This window comes from Beta vulgaris, chromosome 2 (genome assembly GCF_026745355.1).
Source record: "Beta vulgaris subsp. vulgaris cultivar EL10 chromosome 2, EL10.2, whole genome shotgun sequence".
Taxonomy (NCBI): Eukaryota; Viridiplantae; Streptophyta; class Magnoliopsida; order Caryophyllales; family Amaranthaceae; genus Beta; species Beta vulgaris.
The window spans coordinates 23084378-23102812 of NC_079203.1; the positions used below are offsets into that span (position 1 = coordinate 23084378).

The 18435-nt window shown below is 36.9% G+C and overlaps 1 long non-coding RNA gene across 1 annotated transcript; it reads right to left on the reverse strand.

The window, feature by feature from the left end:
• Positions 1–13350: 13350 nt before the first annotated feature.
• On the reverse strand, positions 13351–18073 carry LOC125494944 (uncharacterized). The gene is made up of 4 exons (XR_007271109.2): positions 17635–18073; positions 16795–16883; positions 13981–16308; positions 13351–13495 (listed from the first exon to the last, which is right to left on the reverse strand). It is a non-coding gene; the product is annotated as an uncharacterized LOC125494944 (long non-coding RNA).
• Between the last annotated feature and the right edge of the window lie 362 nt (positions 18074–18435).

Here is an 18435-nt window from a genome sequence, read left to right on the forward strand (position 1 = left end):
GAGAGGAAGGCAAAAAATCTTCCCCCCTGAAGAAGAAGAATTGAATAATCCACAGTAGAAGCAAAAAATTACCCCTGAAGAAGAAGAATTGAATATTCCACCGCAGAAGAGAATTTTCCCCAGCAGGTTGGTTTTGGAAATGGTTGAAGGTAAGTTAAGTTTCGAAATTGATGTGGAAATTCCTTTAATGTTCATAATTGATGTAATTGAAAAAACTATTTTAAGCGTTAGTTGAAAATAAATGGAAATGGCGGATTTTATGATGAACTCTGTTGTAGTAAGCTGAATCTTAGTTGTTATTGCATGTTAGTGAATATTGAGTTGGTAAATTGAATGTGTTGCGGAAAATGAGAATCTTGTAGTTGTAAATGAAGATAATTAATTTGAAAAAAAATGCTTAGGTGATGAAGGTGGTAATGGTAGGAAGGGGAAGGCCCATCTTAATGAGAAGGTAAGTGATATTTTGTGTTGTGAAATATGAATTTGGAATGGTAGATATAGCACTAAATGATTTATACGGAATCATGTAGGGCAATAAGGGCAATGAGGAGGAAGAAACATGGCATGATGAAGAAGAGGACGAGGATGACGAAGTAACCTAATATCCCCCTTTATGTTTGTTTAATTAATTAAAAGATTGTAAAATATATTGAAGCATTGAATATGATTGTTTTGAAGCTAATTGGACAATCGCGGAGCGGCATAAGGGATAGGCTTCCTGATGAAGTATACAGGGTAGTTAGTTTTTGTGGTTGAAGTACGTTGATTTTATTTTATGTGTAGTGAATTGTACTGAATGAGAGATTTCAATGGCAGGTTAATAGGATAAGTGTTGGTGGAAGGTTGAAGGAGAGTGGGGAAGTGATTGCAAGGCGGTTGCAACTTAACAATAAAAGGGTAAGGGAATGTTTGTTTTAGGCGCATTTTGAAGCGTAAATGTGTAATTGTGTGCCTAGAAACTGTTACTGATAACAGGAAGTGAATTTCAACTGCCGAGTCGAGACATTTGGTCAAATCGTAAAGCAATTTGATGAGAGAAAAAAGCGTTTGGTGGCTGAAATGGGGTTTGCTGGATTATTGCACTTTGTGGATAAGGGTTTGCCGAGGAATTTATGTTATTGGTTGTGCACAATGGTAGATGTGAAGAGGAGGGTACTGGTGTTGAAAGATGGGTTGGAATTCCCTCTATCGAAGATACAAGTCCACTGGGTACTTGGTATCCCCATTGGTCCGAGGCATGTACCTAAAGTTTGTGAGGACGATGCGATGGAGAATGAAGTTGCTAGACTGTGCGAATCATTTGTTACGCGATGCCCGTCTGGACCTAGTGGAGTTACGCGGAAGACAATTATGGAAGTTATTGAGGGGCCTTTGGAAGATGACTCAGAATTCAAGAAGGCATTTATGATGATGGCGGTGAATGACGTGATGGCCCCGACAAGTTGTCATTGAATGTCTGTGAAGATGCTCCCAGTTGTAAGTGTTGCAGAGAGGGCAAAAGAATACGATTGGTGTAGTTTTGTGTTGGACCATCTAATAAAATGTGTTGGAAATTTTGCGAAAAGGTTTTACACTGATGGATTTGTGAAATGCTGCGGTGGTTGCACAATATTTTTGGCGGTATGTTTTGTTTTATCATGTAGGCATTATCTATTATGTAAACCCAGGTATTATTTGACAAAATGTTTTTTCATATAGCCATTATTTATTATGTAAACGTAGGTGTTATACCTTGATCGGTTGAGGAGGAACCCTGTATCGTGGGGAGTTTTTCCACGAATGAAAGGGTGGACGAAGGAGGATATAAACGTTGCAAAGATAGATGATAGGAAAGCATCAAGTGATTATGGTGGCCTCGGGGTAAGTAGTTTATATATATGTATGTGTTTTTTTTTTTAGTAGCTGGAATAAGATATGTTGTGTTGTGTTTTTTTTTTGTTAGTAGCTGGAATAAGATATGTTGTGTTTATTAAAATTTGAAGTGTGTGGATGTTGCGTACGGGGAACGTCATCCTCTGGAAGCGAGGGACAAGATGCCTAAATACTATGAAGTGGATCCCCAGATAGTATCTAATTGTGGGACAACACGTAAGAGAAAAGGGGCCGTGAAGGGGAGACGTATAGGAAACTCTAAATTAAATCCTTATCAGTATAAGTTGCGCAGGGAAGAAGGCAGTAGTAATGGAAAGGAAATGCAAAAGGATGGAAATGCAGAAGGTAAAGGTACACTACTAGAAAAAGAGCGATTTGCGTCCCCTGATATGCGTCGCACAGACACGGAAACGACGCACAGGTGGTATTTGCGTCGTATGTGGGAGGAGTGCGACGCACAACATGGCCCATTTGCGTCGCACCTGCTTTACATGCGTTGCAAAATCCAAATGTGCGTCGGATACCCTGACTCATGTGACGCAAATAGTCTCTATATTAAAAAAAAATTCAAACTATGTGCGTCGCATGTCTTTTAGGTGCGTTGCAAAATACACAATTTGCAACGCACCTCACTAAGGTGCGACGCATATTAAGGAGAGGCCCACTTCAGAAACCCTAGCCTCACTTAGTCACACGCATATTAAGGAGAGGCCCACTTCAGAAACCCTAGCCTCCCTCTCAATTCTCAGCGCTCTCTCTCTCTCTCTTCTCTCAAACACCGCGTCTCTCAGTCCGTCTCTCTCTCTTCGTTGCACGTCTCAACGAACGAAATCTCCGTCGAACACCGCCTATCAGAAACCTTATTTCGTTCGCACGTCTATCAGCGCCTCCGTCTCTCTCTCTCTTCGTTGCAAAAGCCAAAGCTCCGTCGAACACCGCGTCTCTCAGTCCGTCTTTCTCTCTTCGTTGCACGTCTCAACAAACGAAATCTCCTTCGAACACCACCTGCAACCACCACCAACGACATCAGATTCGTTATTTTCTCAGGTATTTTTTAGTTTAAATTTTATTCTGAATTTCTTTGTTTTGTCATATTTATGTTTGTTTTTTAAATTTGAAGAACGAGATTTCTTTCTGTTAGATCTGGTTTTTAGCGATTTGAAGAAAGAGATTTGAAGAACGAGATTGAAGAACAAGATTTGAGAAGAACGAGATCTGGTTTTTGGCTAATTTGTTCGTTCCATTTCGCGATTTTTAATTTACTTTAAATATATTTAGTGAAATTTCTGTTTGTTAGATCTGTTTTTTTTTTTAGGTTTAGTTTTTTAATTTCGTTTCTTTTTGTTGTATGTTAGATCTGAATTTTTTATTTTTGATATGATTTTTGAGACGGTTGCATCATCGAGTATATTGTATTACAGATTCATCATTATCGGTACAGTACATTGTTGAATGATTTGAATTGTCCTCCGTCTTTTTTTGTTGTATGAAGCACAGCAGTATTTCTGTATCTCTGTTGTACCATTTCAAGTTTTTGAGTTGTTGTATCTCTGTTGTTGTGCCATTTCAAGTTTTTTTAATTAAAAAAAAAAAAATTTTTAAAAAAAATTGCAATTTGCGTCCCACGTAGCCCAAGGTGCGACGCAAATCACTCATCTGCGTCGCACCCTAGGCGATGTGCGACGCACATTAGCCTTTGAGCTTGGTGTTGTTGGGCCTGGGTAGCCATCTGCGTCGCACCGTATACAACGTGCGACGCAAATAGCTAACTAATCTGCGTCGTTTCCGCATACGACGCAGATCATTTCTAAGTCATTTGCGTCGAGGGCTTTGGCGTCGCACCATAGTCCGACGCAAATAGGCGCCTCACATCCGACGCAAATTGCCTTTTCTGTACTAGTGGTACGTGTACATCTGCACCAAGATCACCTATATCATTGAGGAGTCGCCAACAGTCGGAGGTGGAGAAACTTGATGAATGTTCATCACATATGCACCCCCAGGCTTTGTTTGGCAGCTTGTAGAGTCTTGGACATTCGGTTAGGTTGGGCTTAGTTTAGTTATGATTTGTATAGTTTTGCACATTGGGATTGGGGGTATTGTTAGGCAGTTACTTTGAGTTAAGTATCCTTGGGTTTTCTTTGGCAGGTTTATAGTCTTGTACATTGGGCATTGATTAGGTTAAATATATTTTTGGGCTGATTGGGTTAAATATATGATATTATATTTTTGTTATGACGAATCCATATTTTGCATTGGTTGCGCTAATGAACACAAATTTTGAGTTGGGCTAATACAATCAATTTGTTAATTAGTTATGCTAGTTGTGAAGTCAAGTGATGAAAAGAATTTATGAATCGAAGAAAACACAATTTATCTAATTGATTGAACACAATCTATGAATCCATGAACACAATTTGTGAATCCATGAACACAATTTGTGAATCCAATAACACAGTTTGTGAATCCAATGAACGCCATTTATGAATACGCAAATTTATGAATCCATGAACACAATGACACAATTTGTGAATCCATGAACACAATTTATCAATGCATGGACACAATTTATGAATCCATGAACACAATTTATGAATATGTGTGAACCCAATCCATGAAGACAATGTATGAATCCATTGATACAATGTATGAATCCATGAACACATTTTATGAATATGTGAACAAAGTTTATGAATCCATAAACACAATTTTAGAATCAGGTGAACACATTTAATGAAATAATAATAATAATAATAATAATAATAATAATAATAATAATAATAATAATAATAATAATAATAATAATAATAATAATAATAATAATAATAATAATAATAATAATAATAATAATAATAATAAAAATTATGTTATCACAACAAAGTAGTTACAAAATATAGTTACAAAATAGGCGTTCGACAATGACGACAAACTTGTTAGAAAATAGTCGTTCCATGACGACGACGACGACAAAGTAGTTACTAAATACTCGTTCGTTCCACGACGATGACGACGACAAAGTAGTTCAAACAGGACGACAAAGTTGTTGTTCCACATCCAATTTTATAACCGGATTTGTCACGTTGTTCCTGCGAAAAGCCTCTTCCTCATACAGGTGTTCCGTTTAGACTACAATAGTGCAACTATTAGTCACATTTATTACATTAATGACAATGGAAAGCAAATGGAGTTGGTTTTAAAAGATTATAGACAATAATGACAATGGAAATAAAATGGACTAGTAACTATACTTGAACACCAACCATCAACCACGAATTGCGCGTGGGCGCCACCCTCAGCCATGCGGATATCCATATCGACGTCGTTTCCGCACCACATCACGGCCATCCCCCCAAAAATGCCAACGCCGTTGACGCACTCAAACTTCATGGACGTGCCATGTACTGCATGAACCTCCGCAAACTCATGTCGCGTCACCCTTGTTTCTAGTAGAACCATGACCATCGGTTGATGAACACCGAAGATAGTCCATAAATGAGATACGAAACTAGGCCTCGCACAACCCCTGACACTCCAAATTAAAAGTGGGGTGTGTGGGGGTAAAGGGTTAAGTTCACTGATGCCCCCCCTTAGTCGGGCCATAGTGAAGTGCCACTCCTCCTCTTTCCTAACGCGCTTACCAGAAAACATGGTTATCCGTATGTGTGACATTGGGGCCATGATGTGCATCACATGAAGGTCGTGTACATAACTGACCATGAGAACTTGAACGACCTGAGTTCTCATCAAGTATATGAAACCTGAATCAGGAATTGTGAATTTTTGGTCCACAATGTACCTAGCAAAATCAGGCACAATAATATTTTTACTTCCTTCATCATCTGGCCTGCATATACTCTAATCTATGAACACCTAGAATGCATCTGGTACCTTAATGAGATCACTTATGTTAGGTAGGTGGCCAATCCTGGTCGGAGTCGATGCTTCTTGCATCTTCAGGGGATTGTATAAAGTGCAATTAGGAAGATCACGTCGAGGATTGCGTATGATCTTCCTCAGTTTCCACGGGGTTGCATCAACTTCCCCAAAGTAGGAGTGATCCCTCCAATAAGTAATTTTGTTGAAATCTAATTCCTGCTTTCCTATGGGTGGGGGGATGGCATATATGGTGGACCTGGTTGAACATTCGGTGAAGGACCACCCTGTTAGTGGTTCGATGCTGGAGGAAATGTTTGCATATTCTGCCATGAGGGAGTTTGAAGATAAACAAGGTTATAAGTTTACTGTGGGCATAAAAGAAGGATTTACTATGGAGTAATAAGGTAGTAAGTTTATTTGCAGTTAGATATTACTATGGAGTAATATATAATAATATTACACACTTGTTTGCAGCGCACGAGTAATACTATGTTGAAGTTATAAGAAATTGTAGTCACTGTGTATAAGGTGAAAGAAATTGTGTTCAAGAAATATATAAAGTTGTTGAACTATCAATTATGAGTAGTGTTGAAATATATAAAATAGTGAACAATGAATGAAATAACTTAAAAAATAACCGGGACGTAAATTATTTTATAATGAATGAAGATTCCATATTATTTCTAATAAATTATTTCTTACTAGCATTAATATGCATAACACATTCATTTAGTTGAATAATATAAGAAGTAAATTAGTTTAGTTCTACTGAATACAATAAAGTAATGTGTAAAAGTTTACGCAAGTTTAGCATTTACATAACATGCAAACATTATAAGGATAATGTCAATGTAATCACAACATAAGTAAATTAAGAACACAATTATATTGCATAAAACATTCATTCACAAAGTCAAAAAGTACACTATTGATCTAATAAACGCTTACGATTATACACACAACTTATATTCATGTAATAAACTAACTTATATTAAACTACATACATACAACTTATATTAAAGTAATCAACTAACTTAACAAACTTAACAAACTTAACAAACTACATACTTTTTATATTCATTTAATAAACTATCTTATTTTAAACGCATTTCTTCTTGTTCTTCTTGTTCGTTCCCTCGTCGTCCGAATCGGTTTCCTTCCTCTTCTTCTTCTTGCTCGTTCCCTCATCGGAATCGGTACATTTCCTTTTCTTCTTCTTGCTCGTTCCCTCGTCCGAATCGGTACACTTCCTTTTGTTCTTCTTGCTGGTGCTGGTTCCCTCGTCCGATTTTGGAAACATTTGTTCCCCGAAAAGAAGAGGAAACCCTTCAAGGAAGTCTGCCCAGTCAGTTGAAAGTCTAGCATACATATGGCATTAAAAAAAACTATGTCCCTTGCCGTCTCGGCCCTCGTATTCATTATATTCTTCATCCATGCAGATTCTTCAAGGAACTCATCACTGAACAGCCTGCATGTGCCACAAATTGCGTCTCTTAAATACGCGGAACACCTTTCAAAAATTTCATGTCTCATGATGTGTTCAATTGACAGCAAAGGATGACGAGGGTTTTCTGCATCAGCATTTTCATTATCTTCCGCAACATTTCTATGTTCTTCGTTTTCTCCCTCCATATTCCTTTCTTGTTTGTTTTCTCCCTCCATGTTTCTTTCTTGTTTGTTCTCTTAAATTTTTTCTTCTCAGTGTATGTCAATTATGAATAATGACTGATTATTTTGCCTTATTTATACACAACATAATTGTGTCTTTTCAATTGTGCCCTTTAGTTTTGAAGTAGTGCGACTGTTCACTTCCCGTGGGGTTTATATTAACTATATTGTGCCTCTTCATAATTAAACTCTAATTAAATTTTAAACAAACAGTTATTGTATATAATTTGGAAGAGGAGGAACAATTATTATGCAATGGTGAACACTGTTTCTGAACCAGTCCAACACTATTTTTTAACAAACCAGTCAACACTGAAACATGTAAACCATTTTGAATCCCTTTAAACACGATTTTTGAATTCGTGAACAATATTTATGAATCCATGACAATGTTTATGAATCTAAAATATCATTTATGAATCTAAAACATCATTTATGAATCCGTGAACATTTAATATTAACAAATCAATACATGTGTTCTAATGACATTAGCACACACAACTCCTATGTAAAGATACTGAACAACCTTTTTATTATCTTGAACACAATTTTCATATTATTGAACAACCTTTTTATTATCCTGAACACAATTTTCATATTATTGAACAACATTTTTATTATCTTGAACACAATTTTCATATTATTGAACAACCTTTTTATTATCCTGAACACAATTTTCATATTATTGAACGACCTTTTTATTATCCTGAACACAATTTTCATATTATTGAACAACCTTTTTATTATCCTGAACACAATTTTCATATTATTGAACAACCTTTTTATGATCCTCAACACTATTGTCATATTATTGAACAACCTTTTTATGATCCTGCACAATATTTTAATATTATTGAACCGTTGCCAATTAAATAATCATAATGTCCTTGCAGTGTAACCGTAGCCACTTAAATAATCCCCATTATTTGCCAAAATTGGTTAACTGGAAAGCATAGTTTTAAGGGTTTACGAATAAGAAATGGATAGCAAAGGAGCAACTTCAAGCACCCGTACGTGAAGGTCCTCTGCAAAATCAACCGTATATTGCAATCACAATACTACAGTCGTCCTCTGAGTGACCAAAAAATTGGGTGCTAATGCCGAACGGAAATTTTATGGTTGTCCCCTTTGGCCGGTGAGAAACGAAAATTTGTTTAAATTTTTCATTATTACTATTTTCTTTTTTTTCTTTAATATTGTGATCCATACTTTTCTGATTAGAATGACGGCGAGTGTGGATTCTTCAAATGGGCGGACGACGACCATGTAGAGACTGTATCGGCGTCGGAGATGGAACTACAAGCATCTGCAATTGCATTAAAGGCGTTGAACGAAGAGAAGGAGGTTATGCAGAAGCGAATTACAGAATTGCAGAAGAATAATAAAGATTTGTTGGAGTCCAATATAAATTTGAAGAATGAAATAACCCAGTTAAGGATCGAAGTCCTAAAATGTGGCAGATCTGAGAAATCCGCTAATTTCACTTTTTTCATTTCCTGGGTTGTATTTACCATTGTACTTTACTTGAAGGAGTAAATGTTAGCAATGTAATCGACAATATCAGCATTACTTTATGGCATTGGAATACTATCTTAATATTATCTTAGACTTATTTATGTTATGACTGAGTTGAGCCAACAACCACTGAAGTTAGGAGTTATTAGCCTTAAATTCATTAGCCATGTCTATAAAAAGGGTGCCAAGAAATTTAATCCAGACAAATGAACTAATGTTTTAATAACAATGAGTTCATCTTCGTCCAAGTCAAGTTCCTCCTCAGTGGAGGGAATGTCCATATCCTCAACTGGATCTGATACAATTTCAACAAATGGTAGTTCGGTTCATCAAGGGGTCCCTCTTGCAGAAAAATGCATGTTCCTCGTCAAGGGGGCTGATATAGATGACGACAGTGTTGAGTATCGGATGAGCATGAACAAACAACTACGTGTTGTCTATGATGATTACGCAAAACGATTCGGTGTACACCTAGCTGATTTGAGTTTGGTTTACCATGAAAAATTGTTACAACATGATGGGAGTCTAAATACTTACAAATTCAACACCTCCGGTGATGTTGTCCTTGCTTACAAGAAGGTAAAACAAATTATTATTTTCAATGTTGGTTTTACGTAATTGGCAATATTTATATTTAAGTATGGTTTATTTACATAATAGGACACCGATGAAGGGATTCCCGTAAATCCTCGAACGAATGAAGATAAAACCATCACGTTCACCATTCAAGATTTACGGACATGCCCAACTGTGGAGAGGTTTCGCATGCCTAAAAATACACCAATGTTGGAAATTTATGAACAATGGGCAGCAAGTCAAGGTGTGTTTGAAGAGAAAGTTACATTGTGGCTTGATACGGATGTGCTAGATCGACATGCTACAATTGACCATTCAAATGTTTACGACGGTGCTATCATTTACGGCCAAGTGAACAAAGTCCAATAATTTAACGAGAAAGTTTATGCAAATGCAAATGTAGTATGGGTTTGTATGAATTTACATGAATATTCCGTTTTGTATTAATGTTTTTACCAATTATTGTATTACGTTTTTAGTTTATTTATGTCATTTAAATATTATTGTATTACGTATGATGTACTTTATTAGCGTATGAAGTACTTTATTAGTGTATTAAGTACTTTATTAGTGTATTAAGTACTTTGTTACTAAGTTTTTTATCACTGTACTAAGTTTTGGGAACATTATAAGGAAACAACTATGTTTTATATTTTAGGAAAAATTGTCAAGAATAATTCAACCTTTGCGTTGACCGCTTTTGACAAGTCAACCTTCATTTATTCCAGTAGTAAGTAAAGCTTGTACATGAATTAGCTTTTAACGAGTTTTTTTACTTATGACCTGAACAACCCCTAAAATTTTGTTCAGTTTAAAGTTTCTCACGGAACTTTTATAAAATTCAAGCAGTGCAAAAATGTTCTAGAGAACAATTTAATGAGTTCTAGAATACACACCTGTTAAAACTGAACAAAATTGTAGGGGTTGTTCAGGTCATAAGTAAAAAAAACTTGTTAAAAGTTAATTCATGTACAAGCTTTACTTGCTACTGGAATAAATGAAGGTTGACTTGTTAAAAGCGGTCAACGCAAAGGTTGACTTATTCTTGACAATTTTTCCTATATTTTATGTTATCACTTTTATATTACAAGTAAAAAGAATTTCCCAATGTACAACTTTTTTATCACTTTTTTTATTACAAGTACAAAGAACTTCCCCAATGTTGTTGACATAAAGCATATTTGCGTCTGCAAATGGGTTTGTAGTCCCATCAGCCGCAGCCTAGGACCCTATGGCTAGAGATGATGCCAGCCAATTGTAATTAATTGAAATGTCGAGTTGTTTGAAGTCCATTTATCATTTCTCTCTTGTCCATAGCCCGTTGAACCTTTCTTCATTCCTTTATAAATACTTAACCCAAATGGGTTATAAACAACGAAGGCCCATTAAAATCTTAACCAACCCATTAAAATCTTAACCAACCTATCTTCATCAATTATGGCAACAACACAACCCATCCCACAACCAATGCCAATTAACCTACAAACCTTGAAGCCAATTCAACAGAAAATTGTTGTGGGATCAAAGGGATCGACACTATATTAGGAGGTAGCTTCCCAACCGGTATGATCACGGAGCTTTGTGGGGAAAGTGCATCGGGCAAAACACAAATTTGCTTACAACTCTCACCATTGTGCCAACTCCCACCATCATGTGGTGGTTTATTTGGATCATGCATTTACACACATTCGAACAGCAAGTTCCCAACAAACCGACTTGTTCAAATTGCAAATTACATGAAGGAAAACTATATAAACGACAGTCATTAAATTAACATTGATGATGTAAGGGTCATGCGAGTTGATAATCCATCAGATCTTTTGACCGCAGTTAAAACAATTAGTATATTATGCAAGCAAGCCGAACAATCACCCCGCAACATGCATCGAATTATCGTTGACTCAATTGCATCTATTTTCCAATGTGCATTCAACAATAACCATGAAGACATTACTTCAAGGTCGAAACTCTTTTTCAAAGTATCAGCTGAGTTTAGAGGACTTGCACATAAGTACAATGCAGTTGTGGTATGCACTAATGAAGTTCGAGCTTGTTTCGTCGACAACACACACAATACGAACAATATTCGTCTACTAACATCTGGAATACAAGTGGAACCAGCTCTTGACCTGTCTTGGTCCAAGTGCATAAATAATCGGTTTTTTGTTGGAATTCACATTACCAATGGTGAAAGAATTCGACACATCCGCACAATTATGTGTCCCTATCTCGGAGATTGTATTACAAATTTTAAAATTACTAGCGGAGGGGTTGAAGATCTAATGTAGCAAATAAGAAGATCTAATGTAGCGCTTACATGTAACATACTAAGTCTGTAATGAATTTAAATCCAGTGTTCGAACTACCAATCCATTGTTCCAACTACCATTCCAGTGTTTCAACTAGCAGTCGTTGTCGAAGAAGTCTCTGTATTGATAAGCCTATGAGCCAACGGTAAAAAACTTAGTATTACTACACATAAAAATATAAACTACAATTAAAAACCAACACTATACTATTGGTACCTCATTAGTAGGCCACAACTGCAGCTCCAAAGGTGGTGATGGATTTATGTAATCCAAATCTTGTAATGAACAACGACCTTGCTCAATGCTAATTTTGTGTAAAAAACCCCTCATTAATTTTTTTGCAAAACCATCAAGTTGAATCAAGTTTTATACCTGAGGGGGGGTCTGCACTCTTCTTGCGTTTCACTCCTTTCCCTTTCCCCTTCTTAGGTGCTTGTTGCTGCTTCTTCTTAGCTTCCTCATTCTTCCCTTCATCATTCTTTCCCTTCTCATTCTTGGCCTTCTTATTCTTCGCCTTCTCAACGCATGACTTAATTCTACCTGCCCCGTTTAGTTTTTTTCCTAGGGGGGTCTTTAACCGGGGCAAAATGAACTTCTATGCGACTACCTTCACATTCATTTGGGGACTTCTCTACCCTATTGCAGCTGCCAACTCCTACAGAACCATTTGCCAACTGCACCCATTGTGTGTTACCAACAGAAGTAGGAGTGCAATCTTTCAAGCTCATACCAGTTATCTTCATGGAATGCCGTTCATCTAGGCGTATGTTCAGTACTTGGAGCGTCTCCAACATAGTGTGAACATCACCATAGTTGGCTGCCTTCAAGCAGATTGGGTCAAAAACCACCATCATTCTATCATAGTTCTGCACTTCATCCGTCTTTGAGGGATCGTGATAAGCTACGTTCACCATTCAGTAGTACAGAAAAGGCAATTTCCGTCGGATGTGAGGCGCCTATTTGCGTCGGACTCAGGTGCGATGCCAAAACCCTCGACGCAAATGACTCTGAAACGATCAGCGTCGTATGCGGAAACGACGCAGATGGTTTACCTATTTGCGTCGCACCAGTATACGGTACGACGCAAATGTATGTTGCTAGCCCCACAATTTTATCCCAGCAGCCAAGGGAAATGTGCGTCGCACATTGCCTTGGTGCAACGCATATAACCAATGTGCGTCGCACCCAGGCAATGTGCGACGCACATTTCCCTACTATCCCAAGCCAGCATGAGGAGGGAAATGTGCGTCGCACATTGCACTAGGTGCGACGCACATTTGTGATATGCGTCGCACCCAGGCAATGTGCGACGCACATTGGATCCCCATGCTGGCTTGGGTAGCAGGCCCATGTGCGTCGCACATTGCCTGGGTGCGACGCATATTACAAATGTGCGTCGCACCTAGTGCATGTGCAACTGTAACAGCCCGCTCTTCCGAGCTGCTAGCGGAACACACTCAGTATCCATAACCAACAATTAACTCTTAAATAAATTATTTCGCAGCGGAAAAATATCGTTAAACACACCAATATCTCCAATAATATTCTCAAATATCATATACAACGAAACATAAATAACTATTCTCCAATCAGCTATCTATATACAAACTCAATCCTTAATCTAGGACGACACCATCATAATCTTGCTTCACTTCCATTCTCGAGCTCTTGATACAAACCTGCAAATTCAGGGAGAAAATACAAAACAAACAAAATTCCAAAATGAGTGGAAAACTCGTAACCTTTACTTCACCCCGTTATAAACATTTATTTCTCAAATCGTTTTCATTTCGTTACAACGCTGGCATAGCTCATTCTCTTAAACAATCAGTAGCAAGTACAGGCTTTGGACAAAGGACAAACACTGCCTCCAAGGTTCGTTATGGAGCCCAGCAATACTACCCCCAAGGTTCACAGTCCATGGAGCATAGCCGACCGTATCAGGTCAAAAGAGTAACCATCCTCCACCCATACCTTGCCCACTTTCTATTTTCAGTTCATAAACTAAGCCAGCAAAACAGTTGCATGTTCATAATCAATCAATGACAATTCATCATCACATTCATATCTATGGCCATAGTACGAACTTATTTACGAAAACAGAACACAAAATTCCACACACACAAGGGCATGAGTAAATCATTTTACTGAACATAAAAGTTACCTCATACGCGATCCAAATGTGAACAATACAACCTCCTTCATTAATCTTAATCTCCAAATGAGACTCAAACTCCATAATCATCTCCATAACAACCTCACAGTAATAACGAAGATCAATAATCAATCTTAACTACAAAGTGAAACCATAACCAATTCCTAATTTGAAGATCCTTTACAACCATACTTCCAAACTCTTAATCCTAAATTCTATAAACTAATTCTACATATCTTTAAATTATAAAACTAACTTATTGAACTAAACCAACTCAACTTAGCTAACAAGATAAATTAAACAAATGAGAAATTAATTTAGCAAATTCACACATCAAACATATTACTATTACTAACAATATTATACTAAATTCATTTAAGAATTTATAACCCAAAACTCTTTTATGAAATCTTGGAAATACTAACTGAAATTAGCAATCAACTACAAAACTAATTTGTAAATTTATGAGACTGTGATAACTCTAACAACAACAACATTGCACCACCATAAAATGACAGTAGCAACAACAACATCATAACTACAACAACCCAACACTATAACACAGCAACAACAACAACAACAACAACAACAACAACACTTTAGCCACAATAACAACAACATATCAATAACATCATTGGCTTTCTAATTTAAACAAAGAACAATGGTTCAACGTAACTATTCACATAATCAACCACTAAACAAATTCATAATCAACATAGTAGTGAAACTACAAACCACAATTCATTTGTAAGTTTTATCAAAATTGAAACAACAGTTACAAGGACAAAGAGATGAGGGTTTAGTACCTCTGCTCAAAGAGCAGCGAAGAAGAACAGAGGCAAGAGAGAAATCAACAACAACGCAACAAAAACGAACAAGGGTAACACCACTGGCCACGAACCACAGCAGCGCGACAAGATTCCGGCGAGGCGGCGACTATTCGTCGAGCAACAACTCACGGCAACAGCAGTAGCAAAGACGAAGAGAACAGAGGAGAGAGAGAGTTGCGAAGGAATTAGAGCATCAGCACCGCGTTAGGGGGGGGGGAACAGCACGGCAAAGCTCCGGCGAGCTTGAGGAGATGCCGGCGAGGCAGGAGCGCAGGCGAGACAGAATTCGGTGGTCTGGGTTTCGGGGTTTCGGGATTTTTCACAGGAGTTTGGGGTTTGGGGTTTGGGGGAATATTGGATGAGAAGCTTCTAATAGATGAGGATGAGTTTTTACATTTTTTTTTAAGAAAATAAAACCGGCAAAGGGGTGAAATGGTAAGAACGAACCGACTTTGGTTTTTTTTTTTTCAAATTAGTGAAACACCGCTCAACTAATTACACAAACCCAAAATATAAAATAATAATAATAATCTTATACAATTAAATAAATAAAGAAATAACCAACACGTCAATATAATTCAACTCTAACTCAAATAAAATAAGAGTATCCGAAACATAATTAACTTAATAATTATAATTAGCTTTTAAATAAAAGCTCTTAAAAACAGGACTATTACATACTACCACCCTTATCAAAAGTTTCGTCCTCGAAACTTGCAAATAATTATTCTTCAGAAAACCAAAATCTTAAGCTCGCAAGACATTAGGCGTCCAGCCTCCATTCTACCATCATCTTTTGGTTCCCTACTTCAACTTGATTCGCGAAATCAAGGAGCAAAGAAAATCTCTACTTCGACTTGACGCGCAATATCAAGGAGCAAAGAGCAAAAGGGGCAAACTTGTTGGCATTGGATTTCAATCATCTCATTTGCAAAGATCTCGTTTGAAATTCATTTAATAAAGCAAATCATATAAATTGTCTCAAAATACACATTTTTAAGTAAATAATATCAGAGACAACCAAATCATAATAAGATAATGCTATACACATTAGCAAGTATACAAACAAGTATCACCTATTCATATGAATGGATCCATATAGCACATGCATAAGCGCAAACACTCATACGGCTTGATTCATTTATACCTAACTCTTTAGTCAATCCATTAAACCTATTTTCAACCCTTACACTATGATATGGAGATCACAGCGTGTCCAAAAACTACTCAAGCTCTGATACCATCTTGTAACAGCCCGCTTTTCCGAGCTGCTAGCGAAACACACTCTGTATCCATAACCAACAATTAACTCTTAAATAAATTATTTCGCAGCGGAAAAATATCCTTAAACACACCAATATCTCCAATAATATTCTCAAATATCATATACAACGAAACATAAATAACTATTCTCCAATCAGCTATCTGTATACAAACTCAATCCTTAATCTAGGACGACACCATCATAATCTTGCTTCACTTCCATTCTCGAGCTCTTGATACAAACCTGCAAATTCAGGGAGAAAATACAAAACAAACAAAATTCCAAAATGAGTGGAAAACTCGTAACCTTTACTTCAGCCCGTTATAAACATTTTATTTCTCAAATCGTTTTCATTTCGTTACAATGCTGGCATAGCTCATTCTCTTAAACAATCAGTGGCAAGTACAGGCTTTGGACAAAGGACAAACACTGCCTCCAAGGTTCGTTATGGAGCCCAGCAATACTACCCCCAAGGTTCACAGTCCATGGAGCATAGCCGACCGTATCAGGTCAAAAGAGTAACCATCCTCCACCCATACCTTGCTCACTTTCTATTTTCAGTTCATAAACTAAGCCAGCAAAACAGTTGCGTGTTCATAATCAACCAATGACAATTCATCATCACATTCATATCTATGGCCATAGTACGAACTTATTTACGAAAACAGAACACAAAATTCCACACACACAAGGGCATGAGTAAATAATTTTACTAAACATAAAAGTTACCTCATACGCGATCCAAATGTGAACAATACAACCTCCTTCATTAATCTTCATCTCCAAATGAGACTCAAACTCCATAATCATCTCCATAACTACCTCACAGTAATAACGACAATCAATAATCAATCTTAACTACAAAGTGAAACCATAACCAATTCCTAATTTGAAGATCCTTTACAACCATACTTCCAAACTCTTAATCCTAAATTCTATAAACTAATTCTACATATCTTTAAATTATAAAACTAACTTATTGAACTAAACCAACTCAACTTAGCTAACAAGCTAAATTAAACAAATGAGAAAACTAATTTAGCAAATTTACACATCAAACATATTACTATTACTAACAATATTATACTAAATTCATTTAAGAATTTATAACCCAAAACTCTTTTATGAAATCTTGGAAATACTAACTGAAATTAGCAATCAACTACAAAACTAATTTGTAAATTAATGAGACTGTGATAACTCTAACAACAACAACATTGCACCACCATAAAATGACAGTAGCAACAACAACATCATAACTACAACAACCCAACACTATAACACAGCAGCAGCAACAACAATAACAACAACAACAACAACAACAACAACAACAACAACAACAACAACAACAACAAGAACACTTTAGCCACAATAACAACAACATATCAATAACACCATTGGCTTTCTAATTTAAACAAAGAACAGTGGTTCAACGTAACTATTCACATAATCAACCACTAAACAAATTCATAATCAACATAGTAGTGAAACTACAAACCACAATTCATTTGTAAGTTTTATCAAAATTGAAACAACAGTTACAAGGACAAAGAGATGAGGGTTTAGTACCTCTGCTCAAAGAGCAGCGAAGAAGAACAGAGGCAAGAGAGAAATCAGCAACAACGCAACAAAAACGAACAAGGGCAACACCACTGGCCACGAACCACAGCAGCGCGACAAGATTCCGGCGAGGCGGCGACTGTTCGTCGAGCAACAACTCACGGCAACAGCAGTAGCAAAGACGAAGAGAACAGAGGAGAGAGAGAGTTGCGAAGGAATTGGAGCATCAGCACCGCGTTAGGGTGGGGGGAACAGCACGGAGAAGCTCCGGCGAGCTTGAGGAGATGCCGGCGAGGCAGGAGCGCAGGCGAGACAGAATTCGGTGGTCTGGGTTTCGGGGTTTCGAGATTTTTCACGGGAGTTTGGGGTTTGGGGTTTGGGGGAATATTGGATGAGAAGCTTCTAATAGATGAGGATGAGTTTTTACATTTTTTTTTAAGAAAATAAAACCGACGAAGGGGTGAAATGGTAAGAAGGAACCGACTTTGGTTTTTTTTTTTTCAAATTAGTGAAACACCGCTCAACTAATTGCACAAACCCAAAATATAAAATAATAATAATAATCTTATACAATTAAATAAATAAATAAATAAATAACCAACACGTCAATATTATTCAACTCTAACTCAAATAAAATAAGAGTATCCGAAACATAATTAACTTTATAATTATAATTAGCTTTTAAATAAATGCTCTTAAAAACAGGGCTATTACAACGACGCACATGGTGAACCATCTGCGTCACACTTTGTGCCATGTGCGACGCAAATGGGTGATTAAATTTTTTTTTTTTCGTTTTTTTCAGCTTTT